The 15,126-nt window shown below is 42.3% G+C and overlaps 1 protein-coding gene and 1 long non-coding RNA gene across 4 annotated transcripts in view; one reads left to right on the plus strand and one right to left on the minus strand.

Moving 5' to 3' along the window:
• Positions 1–15,126, minus strand: part of VWC2L (von Willebrand factor C domain containing 2 like) — a 242,853-nt gene that overhangs the window by 34,214 nt on the left and 193,513 nt on the right. The gene's annotated exons all lie outside the window — the stretch shown is intronic.
• The window catches only part of LOC130285015 (uncharacterized), a 28,905-nt gene that overhangs the window by 6,427 nt on the left and 7,352 nt on the right, over positions 1–15,126 (plus strand). The window contains exon 2 of the long non-coding RNA XR_008847221.1: positions 14,159–14,383. This is a non-coding gene — a long non-coding RNA (uncharacterized LOC130285015). The remainder of the gene's footprint in view (positions 1–14,158; positions 14,384–15,126) is intronic.

The raw sequence follows: 15,126 nt of genomic DNA on the forward strand, positions 1-15,126 counted from the left end.
ACCTGCCTCCTCGGTGAGCGTAGATCCCGGGGAAGAAGACGTCCGTAGCATCTTGGACACCCCGGGGACGTGGCGACAGCAATGGACTAGACCCCTTGGGGAACGTAACAAGGGGTAAAGTGAACCTTAATACCCCACAGGTGTTTCACGACTTTTGCATATGTAAAAAAAAATATATTTTTTTTACACTAAAATGCTTGTTTTCCCCCAAATTTTACATTTTTACAAGGGATAATAGCAGAAAATACCCCCCAAAATTTGTAACCCCATCTCTTCTGAGTATGGAAATACCCAATAAGTGGACGTGAAGTGCACTGGGGGCGAACTACAATGCTCAGAAGCGAAGGAGCATCATTGAGCTTTTGGATAGAGAATTTGGCCATGTGCATTTCCAAAGCCCCCCGTGGTGCCAGAACAGTGGGGTGTAAATGCTCACTGTACCCCTTGTTACATTCCGTGAGGGGTGTAGTTTCCAAAATGGGGTCACATGTGGGTATTTATTGTTTTGCACTTATGTCAGAACCGCTGTAAAATCAGCCACCCCTGTGCAAATCACCAATTTAGACCTCACATTTACATGGTGCACTCTCCCTTCTGAGCCTTGTTGTGCGTCCCCAGAACACTTTGCGCCCACATATGGGGTATCTCCGTCCTCAGCAGAAATTGCGTTACAAATTTTGGAGGCTTTTTTTCTTTTACCGCTTGTGAAATTTTAAAGTATGGGGCAACACCAGTATGTTAGTGTACAAAAATGTTTTTTTTTTACACTAACATGCTGGTGTAGACCCCAACTTTACCTTTTCATAAGGGGTAAAAGGAGAAAAAGCCCCCCAAAATTTGTTAGGCAATTTCTCCCGAGTACGGCGATACCCCATATGTGGCCCTAAACAGTTGCCTTGAAATACGACAGGGCTCCAAAGTGAGAGCGCCATGCGCATTTGAAGCCTAAATTAGGGATTTGCATAGGGGTGGACATAGGGGTATTCTACACCAGTGATTCTCAAACAGGGTGCCTCCAGCTGTTGCTAAACTCCCAGCATGCTTGGACAGTCAATGGCTGTCCGGAAATGCTGGGAGTTTTTGTTTTGCAACAGCTGGAGGCTCCATTTTGGAAACACTGCTGTAGGATACGTTTTTCATTTTTATTGGGGGGGAAGGGGGGGTGATGGGGGGGGGGGGCAGTGTACGTGTGTATATGTAGTGTTTTACTCTTTATTTTATGTTAGTGTAGTGTTTTTAGGTTACATTAACACTGACGGCGGATTACACTGAGTCTCCTGCTAGGAGTTTGAGCTGCGGCTGCTGCAGCTCAAACTTGAAGCAGGGAACTCACTGTAATCCGCCGCCAGTGTGAATGTAACCTGTACATTCACATGGGAGGGGGGGGGGGAATCTACAACTCCCAGCATGCACTGACAGAACGTGCATGCTGGGAGTTGTAGTTTTGCAACAGCTGGAGGCACACTGGTTGGAAAATACTGAGTTAGGTAATAGAACCTATTACCTAACTCGGTATTTCCCCACCAGTGTGCCTCCAGCTGTTGCAGAACTACAACTCTCAGCATGTACTGATTGCCAAAAGGAATGCTGGGAGATGTAGTCTTGCAACAGCTGGAGGCACGCAAGTACAACTCACAGCATGCCGAGACAGCCATTTGCTGTTCCTGAATGCTGGGAGTTGTAGTTTTGCAAGATTTAGAGGGGTTCAGGCTGGAGATCACTGACAGTGGTCTCTAAACTGTGGCCCTCCAGATGTTGCAAAACTACAAATCTCAGCATGCTAAGACAGCAAACTGCTGTCTGGGCATGCTGGGAGTTGTAGTTTTGTAATATCTGGAGGGCTACAGTTTAGAGACCACTGTCAGTGATCTCCATCCTGAACCCCTCTAAATCTTGCAAAACTACAACTCCCAGCATGCCAACACAGCAAACAGCTGTCAAGGCATGGCGGGAGTTGTAGTTTTGCAACATCTGGAGGGCCACAGTTTAGAGACCACTCTCTAAACTGTCGCCCTGCAGATGTTGCTAGGCAACAGACTCCCGGACACGCGGCGCCATACTCACCTCCACCGCCGCCATGATCACAGCCTCCTGCCGGGTGAGTGACCGCCGCTGCCGCCGCTGCCACTACACGGTTCCCCCCGCTGTGCCCGGACACCGATGGGTGGGCATAGCGGGGGGGGGGGGAACCGAACTTTAACCCCCCCGCCCCCAGTCTGCTATTGGTTGGTCGCTCGGCCGATCAATAGCAGGGATAGGAGGGGTGGCAACCCTGCCACCTCACTCCTATCTCTTCAAGGGGGATCGAGGGTGTTTTGGACACCCTCTATCCCCCTTATTTTATCGCGGAGGCACCGTTGATGGGCAGGGGGAGAGCGCTCCCCCTGCAAACACCATAGATGCCGTGATCAGAACTGATCACGGCATCTATGGGGTTAATGCTGCCGGGACCGGCGCGATCGCGGCCCCAGCAGCTGCGGTGGGACTCCGGCTGTGATTGACAGCTGAGTCCCACCCGAGATCTCTTGCGCTGCCCGCGGCAGAGCAGGAGATCGCTTGGACATATGCATACGTCCATTTGCGTGAACGTGTAATTCACCTGGACGTATGCATACGTCCAATAGCGGGAAGGGGTTAAAATTGGGTGCATCTTATATGCCGGTGCGTCCTATAGGGCGAAAAATACGGTAATTTGTTTTTTCTGAATATTGTACATCTGAACCCAAAAAACATTATTATCCAGGTGCTTTGGGGTGTTACGAGGATGAGGAGAAAAAAGACCTATAAAACGGCGCTGCTGATTCACCACATCAGAGACAGAGATAGGGGTTCAGGAGCCACTTGGGATCCACTTTTATTGAGATTACGCGTTTCGAGGGGAGCCCACTCTTCTTCAGATCAGGGATACAAATGATACAAAGTAGCCAGTATATATACAAGGTTACAAACAGTGAAACTGGCGCTAAAACAGTCCCCTGGGAGTCCAAAGTGGGAATACTCTAAGGGTGCTGATCGGCGCTATTGCAGGCGCTGTAGCCCCCTACAGAATGTCCCACTGCGGCGCTTACTGTAACCAGGACGCGTTGCTATGCGCTCTGGTCACGTGGGGAAGCTGGGGACCAATCAAGAGATGGTAGATGTGGCTACACGCCGTTCCAGTGAAGCTATATGGGCGCCCAGTGAAGGTACTGTGGGCGGGGATAACTAATGTTCCGTGACAGCGATGTCAGTGAGTAAAAGCTGCTTAATAACAGCGATGTAGAAAACATGAACATGTATAAATCTAGATCGCGATGTCTGCTCAAGAAGGGGCTACTTCGAGATAGCAGTGTATGAGGGGGGAACATGAAACATGAAAGTTAAAAATATATATATAAAAGTATACATCGCTCTGAGACCGCAATGTGGGTACAACAGAGTGTATGCTCTATAAGGACAGTATGGGGATGTTGTATGTGAATGTAAAAACTCCTGGAGCCATAGTGGCACAATTAAGGAGCAGGGGCATGTACTAATGGTAATATAATGATAGGACAAATAGGGGAAGAAAGAAAACAGATGGATGGATACTAATCCATATAGACGTATGGGCAAAAAAACGGGATAGAGCAGGATATATGGACGACATGAATAAAGTATGTGAATACATAAATAAATACCGGCATATAAATATAAAAATATATTTATATAAAAAAATATATATATATAAAAATGACCACTAGAAGACTAATAGCATATAAGGGACATATAAAAAATACTTAAAAAATTTAAAGTATATGGACATTTCATACCTGACCTATAAAAGAAGGTAAAACCTGACAGTTAAAGGTTGTACATCAATTCAGTATTAATAATAATAATAGCAATAAAAATAATAATAATAATAATAGTAATGATGATATTAATAACAACAATGATAATAATAGTAAGCTCAGACATAAAAGGAGGCATATTGCGGTACCGTGGATGTGGACGACGACGAGGAATATGGTAGACATGGTCTCATAGAGAAAATCAAAGCGCGCTTTCAACAAGTTCATTAAGACCTGCTGGTATCAGGGTTTGTAATTTATAAATCCAAAAATGTTCTCTCTTTTTCAGCGTACCAAATCTGTGGGAGTGGTCTTTGGCAATGCTCTCAATGGGAGTAATAGTAATACAGTTAAAATCCTGATTATGTTTCTCCGTAAGGTGTCTAGAGACACTGTGTACTGCAAAACCATGCACCGGTGTTTATTGATCCGTTCACGCAGGCTCCGGATAGTGCGTCCCACATATTGTAATTTACAGGGGCACTCGAGAAGGGAGATTACATAGTTGGAGGCACAGTTCATGAATGATTTAATTTCAAAGCTCTCACCCGTTCTATTGGAGGAGAATGATTTGCAACGGTTTTTTATGTTGATTCAGCATTTACATCTTGACACTCCACAGGAAAAAGAGCCTAGGGTGGACAGAAAAGTGGTTTTAGTGGCTTCCCTTGTTTTAAGCCTACTGGGGGCGACTAAGTTCCGTAGGGTTCTAGCTCTCCTGAAGGTGACCGTGGGTTTAATGGGCAACAGGTCACTCAGGTGTGGATCTTTAAGAAAAATGGGCCAGTGCTTCTACAGGATTTCCTTCACTTCCTTGTGCTCCCTAGAAAAAGTGGTGATGAAGTTCCTCGACCAATCAAAACCATCAGACTGTTTCTCTTTATTCTTGGTGAGACACTCAGATTGAGAAAGGGTACTGGCACGTTCATATGCTGAAGTGATAATGGGTTTTGGATACTTTTTGGCTTTAAAGCGTGTTTTGAGGATTCTGCTTTGGACCTGGTAATCCTCAAGCGTGGTACAGTTGCGTCTAATACTCTTGAATTGCCCGTACGGTATATTCGTAACCCATTTTTTGTAGTGCGAGCTTGAGAAATCCAAGTAGCTGTTGCTGTCTACTTCTTTAAAGAAAGTGCGAGTGCATAAGGTGCCAGTATAGTTATGAAAAACTACTACGTCAAGGAACTCGGCATTGTTATTACAAACATTATGTGTGAAATGCAGACCCCAGGTATTGAGATTCAGATAATTTAAAAAGGCATCCAGCTCACTATGGGTTCCATTCCAAACAATAAAAATGTCATCTATATACCGCTTAAAAAATATACATTTGGGAAATAAATAGTGGGTATAGATGATCCGCTCTTCATACAGACCCAAGAATAGTTTTGCGAAACTAGGTGCGACTTTAGAACCCATTGCGGTCCCAGTGTGCTGAGAATAGATCTTTTTTTGGAACTCAAAATTGTTGTGAGTCAGGATAAAACGCAGAAGAATAAAATGATGCTGTGCAGATGGCATGTTGGGGTCGTTATGTAGAAAGTGAGGGACCGCCTCAATCCCTAGGTCATGGTCAATGACCGTGTATAAGGATGTTATGTCCATAGTAACTAAAAGGAAGTTCTCATCCCATTCCACATTCAGGATGGCTTTAATAAAATCGGTTGTGTCCTGTAAGTGGGAATCCAACTTGATAACATATTTTTGAAGTAGTATGTCCAGATAATGGGCCAGGTTGGAGGAAACAGAGTTTATGCCTGACACAATCGGGCATCCAGGGGGCTTGTTCAAGTTTTTATGAACCTTGGGTAGATGATAAAAAAGGGATAGAGCAGGTTCGGGAGTGCCCCTGTAAATTACAATATGTGGGATGCACTATCCGGAGCCTGCGTGAACGGATCAATAAACACCGGTGCAACACCACGCACGGTTTTGCTCTACACAGTGTCTCTAGACACCTTACGGAGAAACATAATCAGGATTTTAACTGTATTACTATTACTCCCATTGAGAGCATTGCCAAAGACCACTCCCAGAGATTTGGTACGCTGAAAAAGAGAGAACATTTTTGGATTTATAAATTACAAACCCTGATACCAGCAGGTCTTAATGAACTTGTTGAAAGTGCGCTTTGATTTTCTCTATGAGACCATGTCTACCATATTCCTCGTCATCATCCGAATCCACGGTACCTCAATATGCCTCCTTTTATGTCTGTGCTTACTATTATTATCATTGTTGTTATTAATATCATCATTACTATTATTATTATTATTTTTATTGCTATTATTATTATTATTAATACTGAATTGATGTACAACCTTTAACTGTCAGGTTTTACCTTCTTTTATAGGTCAGGTATGAAATGTCCATATACTTTACATTTTTTTTAGTATTTTTTATATGTCCCTTATATGCTTTTAGTCTTCTAGTGGTAATTTTTATATATATATATATATATATATATATATATATATATATATATATATATTTTTATATTTATATGCCGGTATTTATTTATGTATTCACATACTTTATTCATGTTGTCCATATATCCTGCTCTATCCCGTTTTTTTGCCCATACGTCTATATGGATACCTTAGTATCCATCCATCTGTTTTCTTTCTTCCCCTATTTGTCCTATCATTATATTACCATTAGTACATGCCCCTGCTCCTTAATTGTGCCACTATGGCTCCAGGAGTTTTTACAATCACATACAACATCCCCATACTGTCCTTATAGAGCATACACTCTGTTGTACCCACATTGCTGTCTCAGAGCGATGTATACTTTTATATATATATATATTTATATATATATTATTTTTTTTTTTCAACTTTCATGTTTCATGTTCCCCCCTCATACACTGCTATCTCGAAGTAGCCCCTTCTTGAGCAGACATCGCGATCTAGATTTATACATGTTCATGTTTTCTACATTGCTGTTATTAAGCAGCTTTTACTCACTGACATCGCTGTCACGGAACATTAGTTATCCCCGCCCACAGTACCTTCACTGGGCGCTCGAATAGTTTCACTGGAACGGCGTGTAGCCACGCCTACCATCTCTTGTTTGGTCCCCGGCCTCCCCACGTGACCAGAGCGCAAAGCAACGCGTCCTGGTTCCAGGAAGCGCCGCAGTGGGACATTCTGTAGGGGGCTACAGCGCCTGCAATAGTGCCGAACAGCACCCTTAGAGTATTCCCACTTTGGACTCAACCTAATCTAACCTTTATGTATGGGCATCCTATATTGTAACATTCATTTCATGTTTTGATGGTTGTTTCCCTATTCGCATTATTACTAAGTCTGTACTCTGACATGCACTGACCCTTGACCCTGGGCCACTCCCAGGGGACTGTTTTGGTGCCAGTTTCACTGTTTGTAACCTTGTATATATACTGGCTACTTTGTATCATTTGTATCCCTGATCTGAAGAAGAGGGGGCTCCCCTCGAAACGCGTAATGTCAATAAAGTGGATCCCAAGTGGCTCCTGAACCCCTATCTCTGTCTCTGATGTGGTGAATCAGCAGCGCCGTTTTATAGGTCTTTTTTCTCCTCATCCTCGCATCTCTATCAGGACCCTCTCTGAGTCCAGTAACCTGCGGCACAGCAGCTGACCTCCCATCCTGTACCCCCCTCCTGGGTGATGGGTGATGCGCCTCTATTTCTTTATACCAAGGTGAGCGGCCATCTGAAGGGGGCATTATATTGCCCCAGCTGCTGTATCCTATACCTACCTTTGTTTCCACTGGGGTAATACACGAGGCGCAGTATACGGTTGTCCCTTTTCTATCTTACTTTGGTGTGTTAGTATTTGTCTGCCCACTAAGGATTAACAATGTGCTGAGATTTTATATTCTGTACAGATCACTTTTCAGCAGTCTCGTCCATGGAGTACAGTGAAATAGAAGAGAGGAATGTGTTATTGACTCCTGTTTACAGGTTCTCATGGTCTATGTTTATTCCGTTACCTCAGATGGCTGCCCTCACAATTGTACACAGAAAAAAAATAAAAGCAGATGAGAAACAAAATACTAATTATCAGTATTTGGTTTTAACTACAAAAAAATATATATAGTGATACATTGCCTTTAAACAAACATGACATGTTGGCACGCATGGTTGTCATGGTGATTTTGTGCAAGACTTAAGTTTGGCTTTCAGGACATGTAAAATCTGTAAGGCAGACATATTAATATCTTATTTATTTTATAGCCTTAAGGCATATTCATGCCATATTTCTGGTTCATGTTACATCTGCATATTTCTTGACTAAAATAAGAGTAGATCCTATTGGAGGCTTGTATGAAAAACTTTCCTTTGGGAGCTCAAATTTTTGGCAAGAAATGGAAACATATTCATTAAAGAAACATATGGATAAAAAACACATAGATCTAGCACCTCAATGTGCTCCTGGGAATCATGCCCTCTGCAGATACTCAAACACGTAGTCTATACTATACCTCCATACTTATAAGTCACATCAATGCTTCTAGTGACAATATCTTCATAATAGATGCAACATGGTAGGATTTTACACATTAAATCAGAGGCATATGGAGGTACAGTAGGGCCCCATAGACTTAAATGGGTGGTGTATTTCAGCTTAATACAACAAGGTTATACCGCTCCAGGAGTATACACACTGTCTGTGTAGCTGGCTTAGCTGCACAAGGGGTCGGAGTGAAGGGGGGCCCATGGGCCTATGATCAGAATGCGACAATACGTATCACTCCTGTTTCAGAGGAGACATGCAGCACTTATAGTGTCCAGTAGGTAATCTGTCAGCCTCCTGTTATTATAATACACAACAGACCTGTGCGGGACCCAGCAGTACCTACAATACTTTTTGTGTTGAATTAACAAAAAGGACAAAACTCACCAGTTAATCCTGTTCTGGTACCTCTGCTAAATGTGTTGTATTTAGTCAGCCACCAATTGTGCAAGTTCTCCCACTTAAAAAGATGAGAGAGGCCTGTATTTTTCATCATAGGTATAGTTCAACTATGAGAAACATAATGAAAAAAAAAATCCATTAAATCACATTGTCTGATTTTTAAAGAATCTATTTGCAAATGATGGTGGAAAATAAGTATTTGGTCAGTAACAAAATTTCATCTCAATACTTTGTTATATACCCTTTGTTGGCAATGACAACATTTTCTGTAAGTCTTCACAAGGTTTTTACACTGTTGCTGGTATTTTGGCCCATTCCTCCATTCAGATCTCCTCTAGAGCAGTGATGTTTTGGGGCTGTCACGGGGCAACACAGACTTTCAACTCCCTTCAAAGGTTTTCTATGGGGTTGATATCTGCTGACTGGCTAGGCCACTCCAGGACCTTGAAATGCTTCTTACGAAGCCACTCCTTTGTTACCCAGGTGGTGTGTTTGGGATCATTGTCATGCTGAAAGACCCAGCCACGTTTTAGCTTCAATACCCATGCTGATGGAAGGAGGTTTTCACTCAAAATCTCACAATACATGGCCCCTTTTATTCTTTCCTTTACACGGATCAGTCGTCCTTGTCCCTTTGCAGAAAAACAGTCCCAAAGCAGGGTGTTTGCACCCCCATGCTTCACAGTGGGTATGGTGTTCTTTGGATGCAACTCAGCATTCTTTCTCCGCCAAACACGACGAGTTGAGTTTTTACCAAAAAGTTCTACTTAGGTTTTATCTGACCATATAACATTCTCCCAATCCTCTTTTCTCGATCATCCAAATGCTCTCTAGCAAACTTCAGATGGGCCCGGACATGTACCTGCTTAAGCAGGGGTACACATCTGGCTCTGCATGATTTGAGTCCCTGGCGGTGTAGTGTGTTACTGATGGTAGCCTTTGTTACTTTGGTCCCAGCTCTCTGCAGGTCATTCACTAGCCCCCCCCCCCCCCCCCCCGTATGGTTCTGGGATTTTTGCTCACCGTTCTTGTAATCATTTTGACACCACGGGGTGAGATCTTGCGTGGAGCCCCAGATTGAGGGAGTTATCAGTGGTCTTGTATGTCTTCCATTTTCTAATAATTGCTCCCACAGTTGATTTCTTCACACCAAGCTGCTTGCCTATTGCATATTCAGTCTTCCCAGCCTGGTGCAGGTCTACAATTTTGATTCTGGTGTCCTTTGACAGCTCTTTGGTCTTGGCCATAGTGGAGTTTGGAGTGTGACTGTTTGAGGTTGTGGATAGGTGTCAAACAAGTGCCATTAATACAGGAAACGAGTGGAGGACAGAGGGGACTCTTAAAGAAGAAGTTGCAGGCCTGTGAGAGCCAAAAATCTTGCTTGTTTGTAGATGACCAAATACTTTTTTCCCACCATAATTTGCAAATAAATTCTTTAAAAATCAGACATTGAGATTTTGTGGATTTTATTTTCATTATGTCTTTCATAGTTGAGGTATACCTATGATGAAAATTACAGGCCTCTCTCATCTTTTTAAGTGAGAAAACTTGCACAATTGGTGGCTGACTAAATACTTTTTTGTCCCACTGTGTGTATGAATAGAGTGTGTGTTCTATGTGTAAGTAGTGTATATGCGGGATCTGTTTTATGCATGACGGGTGTGTGTGCAGCATGTGTTTTATGTATGAATAGTGTGTGTTATATGTGAAAGTGGTGTGTATACAGCATCAGTTTTATGTACAAGTGGTTTGTGAGGAATATATTCAATATGTAAGTGCTGTGTATGCAGCATGTGCTTTATGTATGAGCGGTGTATGTGTGAGCAGCATGTGTTCTAAGTGAGTGGTATGTTTGTATTATGGAGCTTATATATGACTGATAGTGTTGAGCGGCATAGGCCATATTCGAATTCGCAAATATTCGCGAATATATGGACGAATATTCGTCATATATTCGCGTATATTCGCATATTCGTAATATTCACGTTTTATTTTCGCATAAGCGGAAAATTCGCGAATGCGAAAATTAACATATGTGAAAATTAGCATATACAAAATTAGCATAAACGAAAATTTGCATATACAAAAATTTGCATATGCAAATTTTCGCATATGCGAAAATTCGCACAGTAGTATTAGAGCCTTCTTTACACCACACAAGCTGGAAGCAGTACACATCACTGTGATGTGTACTGTGAAAAAATAAAAAAAATTAAAAAAAACCAATATTCGTAATTATGAATATATAGTGCTATATTCGCGAATATTCGCGAATTCGCGATATTCGCAAATAAAATTTGCATTGCGAATATTCGTGAGCAACACTAATGACTGATGGGAATTTTGAAGTCTTTTTGTAAGGAACCGAAGGGTTAACTTGCACTGAGAGTTTTTGTTTGGTCTTGTTGCTTTGGTTGCGCCTGTCTGCTGAGACTGGCCAGCTGACCTTGATTGAACACCTGGTCTGGACCTATTTAAAGGAGTACTCTGCTGTTAGACATCTTATACCCTATCGAAAGGATAGGGGATAAGATGTCCGATTGTGGGGGGGGGGGGGGGGCGCTGCTGGGGACCCCTGCAATCCCCCCTGCAGCAGCCTGGTATCTCAGCAGCCCGGAGCTAAGTTTTCTCTGAGGCTGATGATGGGCGGTGCAGTGGACGGGGCATCGTGACATCAGGGCACTGCCCCCTCAATACAAGTGTATAGGAGGGGGCGTGAAACCCCTTCCATAGACTTGCATTGAGGGGGGCGGACATGAGGTCACGAGGGGGCTGGGCTGTGACATCACAATGCTCCGTCCCCTGCACCACCCGTCATCAGCCTCGGAGAAAACTGGGCGGGCTGCTAAGATACCAGGCTGCTGCAGGGGGATCGTGGGGGTCACCAGCGGTGCCCCCTGCGATCAGATATTTTATCCCCTATCCTTTGTATGTTTGTCTCCTAGCTAGCTTTATACTGTATCTGTGATTTCTGGCATTTTGACCCTTTGGCTCTGCTCTTTGGCTCTCGTCTCTGGTATTCGCGTTTTTTGTACTTCGTGCTCTCCTGGTTTAGACTCTGCTCTCTGACTACATATTTTTGTGTGTGCGTATTTAGGTTTGTTTTCTGTTAGTTGAGTGCCTCCAGCCTTTCACAACCTTTTGTCTGTTTTGTAGTTTATTGTTTTGACCTTTTGACTGTCCCTCACTTATTTAGGAAGGGATTGTCACTATGGTTACAGACCTGTCATCTAGGGCAGGTACAGGGGAGTGGGCGAGAATAGTGTGCACTCCTTCCCTGTCCAGACGTGACACTTTTTTAATCAGCCTGTCACTGTTTATTTCTCCTAATTTGGCAACAAATTAATCAAAATAATGACAGCAGTTTGTTAAATTTGCTGCAAAATCAGGCGGCACACCCTATCAAAAAATTACAGTGTATAATGCCAGGTTTATTTATAGATTTGCATGTCTTTCTGTGGAGTCTACACAGTGGCAATGCACAAAAATTTTGAAATATTAAAAAAAATCTCAGATAATAAAGAAGGAACCACATCAATGTCAAGCACAAAAAACTATACATAAAACAGGACAAAAAACTGTGCAAATGCTTGATTTTCTGGCCACAGAAAAATTTGACTAAAAAGGTCACAAAAATGTAGTAGCAAAAGGTGAGTAGTATTAAAGGGGTACTCCACCCCTAGACATCTTATCCCAGCATTTCTAACAGTATGTTTAGAACGATGGGTTCCCGCGGCAGGAAATGTGATGTCACACCACACCGCCTCGTGACGTCATGCCACGCCCCCTCCATTAATGTCTATGGGAGTGGGAGTGACGGCGATGGGATCCCCTTAATTAGACATTTTATCTGCTATCCTTTGGAAAGGGGATAAGATATCTTGTGGTGGAGTACCCCTTTAAATGCAGAAAGGCCAAGACAAACTTCTTGCACAGTGTCAATGTCAGATGTGGCAATATCCACCAGAAGAAAATTCACGAAGGGACTAATTTTTCTCCTATCAATCCATCGGCCATTTGTCTTTAAGAAACCAGCTACAGAGCGTATACTGTAAAGATACAAAGGATTCAGCTGTCCTTCAAGGTCGGTGCATCCTACTGTACCTGCTAATTATACAAAAATAATTAAAACTAATTATTCATTGATGGCCAGACATTAAGTAGATTCTCCTTGCGCTGAGCATGTAAGTAATGGCTTTCCGTAAATGTGTGACTAAACTTTACAGTTGTGGACATTATTAATGCAGTAATTACAAGACCCTATTTACCTGATATAATCTTAATGCACAGACATGTAAATAATGTTCTTTCAATGGCTAATGCTAGAAACCTTAATACGACACTGGTTTATGCTATAAGTGTAGGTTCTGCTAATAACGTGCTCCGAGAATTACACATTTTATGCCATGCAAATGCTTGAAAATGCCTTTTTAATATACATCGAGGCCAAGCAACAATTTGCTTCCCTTTCCTTTGTAATTATCTAGTCTGCCATAACCAGGCATGTTTACTAGGGCTGTTTTAAGACAAGATTTTATTGCCTTTTGTTGATGAAATGATCATAACTATTGAGCAGAGAGCACTGTTGCCAGACAGAATACAACTCAACTTCGGCAGCTGATAATTATTGAAAGGATTAAGATTTTTTAATAGAAGTAATTTACAAATCTGTTCAACTTTCTGGAGCCAATTGATTATATATATATATATATATATATAATATATATATATATATATATATTTATATATATATATATATATGTATATATATATATATATATATATATATATATATATATATATAAAAGGTTTTTCCTGGAAAAACTTTTTTTTTTTAGATATCAACTGGCTCCAGAAAGTTAAACAGATTTGTAAATTGCTTCTATTAAAAATCTTATTCTTTCCAGTAGTTATCAGCTGCTGAAGTTGAGTTGTTCTTTTCTGCCTGACAACAGTGCTCTCTGCTGACACCTCTGCTTGTCTCAGGAACTGTCCAGAGTAGGAGCAAATCCCCATAGCAAACCTCTAATGCTTTGGAAAGTTCCTGAGACAAGCAGAGGTGTCAGCAGAGAGCACTATTGTCAGAAAGAAACAAACAACTCAACTTCAGCAACTGATAACTAATGGAATGATGAATATTTTTTAATAGAAGTAATTTACAAATCTATTTAACTTTCTGGAGACAGTTGATATAATTTCTTTTTCCTGAAATACCCCTTTAACCCAACCTATAGGGCCTATACTGGACCCTATTATTATATCTGACAGAAAAGCACTGTGTGTGGTCCCTATTTACTTGGTGCCATAGATTTCAGATGTATTATCTACTTGACACTATTAGGTTGTGGCTTTATTTTTTTTTACTTTTTTTGGGGGGGGGGGGGCTATATTTAGGACAACAATATTTCTGATGCTTGATTTTTATTTTGTGTTTATTTCTTAGGTGCAGCAATACAACAGGTACGATAATGGAACAGGTGGAGCAGCAATGTTCAAAGCGATTTAGGGTAGCAGGAGCGGGAGGTATAGATTGTAAAGATTGTAAAGCAAGGAGCTGAAGAAGTCTAGATAGCAAACTCTGCACAGATACGTTTTGGCTAGAAAAGAAAGAGGAAAGAAGGGAGAAAATGGAGACTAACCCTTTGAAGCAGGATCAAAGAAATATCTTGTAGGTTCCCCTTGTGCTGCCAAAACCTAGACTGCACAAGACCTCTTAAAGTGTCCTGTGGTATCTGGCACCAATGCATTAGCTGCAGATCCTATAAATCCTATAGATTGTGATTTGGAGACTGCTTGGATTGGACTTTTTTCCAGCACATCATCCAAACTTTCCATTTGATAAAAATCTGGGGAATATAGAGTCAACATTGAAAGCTTTGCCTGATCACATTATCATGATTTTAGAGGCCTCTGCCAATAAGGAGTTTTATTGATATAAAGGGGTGAACATAGCCTGAATCCAGTGGTGCAATGACTGCTGTGGCAGTAGATGTGGTTCTTGGTCTCTGTGGGGCCCAAGCTATCCACCCCAGCATGCAATGTCCTGATGCTGGCAAGTGTTAGGCCTGATAACTTAGGGTTCTAGTCTGATAAATTAGTTGTCTATTTTGGGGTACGACAATACAGTGACCCCCCCGACCTACGATGGCCCCGACATACGATCATTTCAACACACGATGGCCTCTCAGAGGCCATCGCATGCTGAAGGCAGCATCAACATTCGATGCTTTTGTATGTCGGGGCCATCGCATAAACGGCTATCCGGCAGCGCAGACTGCTTTAGCTGCCACAGTGCCCCGTGTGGTCCGCTGACAATCACTTACCTGCCTTCGGGCTCTGGCACGTCCTCTTCCGGATCCCCTGCATCGTCGGCGCTCTCCATCGTCGTCATCACGTCGCTGAGCACGCCGT

The sequence above is a fragment of the Hyla sarda genome, chromosome 8 (assembly GCF_029499605.1).
Source record: "Hyla sarda isolate aHylSar1 chromosome 8, aHylSar1.hap1, whole genome shotgun sequence".
Classification (NCBI taxonomy): domain Eukaryota; kingdom Metazoa; phylum Chordata; class Amphibia; order Anura; family Hylidae; genus Hyla; species Hyla sarda.